This window comes from Elephantulus edwardii, unplaced genomic scaffold (assembly GCF_000299155.1).
Source record: "Elephantulus edwardii isolate Elephantulus edwardi_28Jun2011 unplaced genomic scaffold, EleEdw1.0 scaffold00353, whole genome shotgun sequence".
Lineage (NCBI taxonomy): Eukaryota > Metazoa > Chordata > Mammalia > Macroscelidea > Macroscelididae > Elephantulus > Elephantulus edwardii.
The window spans coordinates 353,573-357,961 of record NW_006400103.1 but is presented as its reverse complement, the minus strand read 5'-3'; the positions used below and the strand labels follow the sequence as shown (position 1 = coordinate 357,961).

Below are 4,389 nucleotides of genomic sequence, written 5' to 3'. Positions count from 1 at the left end.
TGATGGGCATTTAGGTTGTTTCCAACTCCTTGCTATTGTTAACAAAGCCGCAATAAACATGGGTATACATATATCTACTTGGATGTCTTTTATGGTCTCTTTAGGGTATATTCCCAGTAGTGCAATTGCTGGGTCAAATGGTATCTTTATTTGCAACTTTTTGAGAAAGCACCACAATGCTTTCCACAGTGGTTGATCTTTGTTTTCTTGATGTTGAGATGTAATCCATACTCGAGGCTCTAGTCTTTTTTTTTTTTTTTGAGGCTGTGGTCCTTGATTTTCTGCAGGAAGAGTTTCATAGTTTCATATCCTCCTCACTTTCAGTGTCATCTGCACAAAACTGTGTCATCTGTTGTTGATGAGTCTTCCTCCAATCCTGATGCCACTTTCTTCTTCATAGAGTTTGGATTTGTGAATGATTTGCTCAGAATAAAGATCAAATAGGTATGGAGAAAAGATACAACCCTGACTTACACACTTCCTGATCTTAAAGTATGCAGTATTTCCATTCAGATAATATCTTCTTTGCCTAGGTACAGATTCCATAGGAACACAATTAATTATTCTGGTATTCCCATTTTTCTCAGTGTTGGCCATAATTTGTTATGATTCACATAATAAAATGCCTTTGCATATTCAGTAAAACATAAATAGACATTCTTCTGGTATTTTTTGTTCTCAACTAGTATCCATCTGATATCAGCAAGGATATCACTGGTGCCAAGTCTCTCCTAAAGCCAGCTTGAACTTTGCGTAGTTCCCTGTCCATGTACTGTTCTAGCCATTTTCCAATTATTGTCTACAATATTTTGCTTGTATGTGATAGTAATGATACTGTTCAATAATTTCCACATTCTGTTGGATCACTTTTCTTGGAAATGGAGACAAATAAAAATCTATTCCAGTCAGCTGGCCTGGTAGCTGTCTTCCAAATTTCCTGGCATAAACTTGTGAGTACATCCAGGGTTGCATCTGTCAGTTGAAACATGTCAACTTGTATTCCATCAATTTCTGGGACTTTATTTTGTCAGTGCCTTCAGTTACCATTTGCTTTTGTTCATATTATTCTTCCTGAATTTTTTTTATATCAATTAATTCCTTTGGTACAACAATTCTGTGTATTCCTTCCATCTTTTTTTGATGCTTCCTGGATCACCCAAGATTTTGCCCATAGCATCTCTCAGTATTGAAACTTGAGGCTTGAATTTGTTTTCTAGCTCCTTCAGCTTGAGAAATGCCAAGTAAGTTCTTCCCTTTCTATTCTCTGACCCCAGCTCTTTACACATTTCATTATAATATTTTGCTTTATCTTCTCAAGCTGCCCTTTGAAATCTATGAAGTTCTTTTGCTTCAGTATCTCTTCCTTTTGTTTGGCTTCTTGGAGCTCCAATGAAATTTTCATAGTCTCTTCTGACATGCATTCTGTTTTTTCTTTCTCCTCTTTGTGATGACCTTTTGCTCTCTTCATGGGTTATATCTGTGATGTTCTCCCACAGTTCCTTTGGTCTTCAATCCTTAGTGTTCAGTGCCTCACACTTGTTCTTGAGATGATTTTTTTTATGGTGCCAATTTTAAATACATCTTTGAGACACTGCATTTTCCTCTTATAATACAGTGATAATAAAGTGCAATGTTAATTCTTTTCCCTATGCACATTCCATATTCAAGTATTGAATTTAGAAATTTAGTCTAGCAGTTTTTAAACTTTGCTACTACAGTGTGCTACAAATGTTGGTCCTTCAAAATTTAACTGTGGAACAATAAATGCTAAAGTGTTCAGACTGGTTTAGTCAACCTCTTCAATGATGGGTCCAGAAGAGGCATCACCAGATGGAGGAGCTCCACCACCAGGGAAGCTGCTGGGCACGCCTCCAGCACTCTGGTACAGCTTGGTGAGGAAGGGGTTGCAGACCTTCTCTAGCTCCTTCTGTTGATGCTCGAATTCCTCATTTTCTGTAGTCTGATTATTGTCAAGCCAGTTGATAATTTCATTTGTCAAGGATCTTCTGCTTGTTCTCATCATTGATCTTGCCTTGAAGCTTTTCATCTTCAACTATTGCTTTCATATTAAATGCATAAGAGTTGAGGAAATTTTTAGAAGATAACTTATCTCTTTGCTTCTCATCTTCAGCTTTGTACTTCTCAGGCTCCTGGACCATTAGTTCAAAGTCTTCTTTACTCAAGTGGCCCTTATCATTGGTGATGGTAATCTTGTTTTCTTTCCCAGTGCTCTTGTCAACAGCAGAAACATTAAGGATACCACTGGCATCAATATCAAAAGGTGACTTCAATCTGAGGAACACCACGAGGTGCAGGTGGTATTCCAGTGAGCTCAAACTTGCCAAGCAGGTTGTTATCTTTGTTCAAGGCACGCTCACCTTCATAGACCTGAGTGAGTACACCAGGCTGGCTGTCCAAGTAAGTTTGTGAAGGTCTGTGTCTGCTTGGTAGGAATGGTAGTATTCGCTTGATGAGGAGAGTCATGACTCCACGAGCAGTTTCAATACCAAGGGAAAGTGGAGTGACATCCAGGAGCAGCAAGTCTTGAACATTTTCATATTTGTCTCCAGAAAGAATGGCCACTTGGACAGCTGCACTATAAGCAACAGCCTCGTCTGGGTTGATGCTCTTGTTCATTTCCTTTCCACTGAAGAAATCTTGAAAAAGTTTCTGAATCTTGGGAATTCTGGTAGAACTATCCACCAGGACAATATCATGGATCTGTGACTTACTTAGCTTGGAATCCGTCAGGGCTTTCTCCACAGAGTCCAGAGTGCCACGGAAAAGATCAGCACTCAATTCTTCAAAGCAGGTTCAGGTAATGGAAGTCTAGACGTCGATTCCCTCATAAAGAGAATCCATCTCAATACTGGCCTGGGTACTGGAAGAAAGTGTGTGCTTTGCACACTCACAAGCAGTACAGAGGCATCTGACAGACCTTGTGTATTGAACTGATGTCTTTCTGATGCTTTCACTTGGGTGTCTCCAGCTGTAGACTTGACCTCAAATATCCCATCTTCAATTGTCCTCACATTGATTGACACATTAAAAGTGCCACCTCCTAAGTCAAAGATCAGCATATTCCTTTCAGCACCAACCCTTTTGTCTAAACCATAAACAATAGAAGGAGCAGATGGCTCACTGATGATTCGGAGGACATTGAGGCCAGCAATGGTTCCAGCATCTTTGGCAAACTGGTGCTGAGTCATTGAAGTAGGCCAGTAAAGTGATGACAGTATTGATAACAGTCTTCCCAAGGTAGGCTTCTGCAATTTCCTTCATCTTTGTGAAAACCACAGATGACACCTCCTCCGGATAGAAACTTTTGATCTCTCCTTTATATTCTACTTGAAATTTGGGCCTGCCTGCATCATTCACCACCACGAAAGGCCAGTGGTTCATATCAGATTGTACAACAGCATCATCAAATCTTTGTCCAATGAGACCTTTGGCATCAAAGACTGTGTTAGTGAGATTCACTGCAAGCTGATTCTTTGCCTCATCACCAATCAATAGTTCCATATTGGTAAATGCTACAGAGCTTGGGGTGGTCCGGTTGCCTTGATCATTTGCAATGATCTCTATTTTCCCATGCTGGAAGACCACTACACAGGAGTAAGTAATGCCAAGATTAATGCCAACAAGTGGGCCTTTGGACATGGTTGCTCAGTGAAGGTCCCAGGTAGTGAAGAAACAAAACCACATCTCACAGCTGCTGCTGCGCTAGATGAGCAAGATAATTCTTAAATTCAACTTGGAATAGACTCAAAGTTGTTATTTTGGTTTCTGTGAACTGTTGTTGTTGTTGCTATGTGCCATTGCGTCACCTTTGACTCATAGCCACCCTATGTACAACAGCCCTAAACCCTGCTCTTTCCTGTGCCAATCTTGTCTCTAACACACCCATCCCGATAACCCAAGTCACTGAATCAATCCACCTCATAGAGGGTCTTCCTCTCCTGTGCTGTCCCTCCACCCTCCCAAGCATGACATCCTTCTCCAAGGACTGGTTCCTCCTTGCAACATGTCCAAAGTATGTTAGACAGAGCTTCAGAATCCTTGCCTCCAAGGAGCAGCCTGATTTAACCTTCTCCAGGATGAACCTGTTTGTTTTCTAAGCAGTCCATGATACACTCAATACTTTTCTCCAGCACCACAGCTCAAAGGCATCAATTCTCCTTCTATCCTCCCTACTCATTGTCCAGCTCTCTGATGCACAGCAAGTGATAGCAAAGATCATGGCCTGTATCAGGTGCACCTTAGTCTCTAGAGTGACACCATTGCTCTCCAGTACTTTGGAGAGGTTCCTAACAGCAGACTTTCGCATCACAATATGTCTTTTAATTTCCTGGCTGCTGGTCCAAGAGTGTTGACTGTGGAGCCAAACAA

General features: G+C 40.9%; 1 pseudogene; it reads right to left on the bottom strand.

Moving 5' to 3' along the window:
* Positions 1 to 1,786: 1,786 nt before the first annotated feature.
* Positions 1,787 to 3,660, bottom strand: LOC102845560 (annotated as a pseudogene).
* Between the last annotated feature and the right edge of the window lie 729 nt (positions 3,661 to 4,389).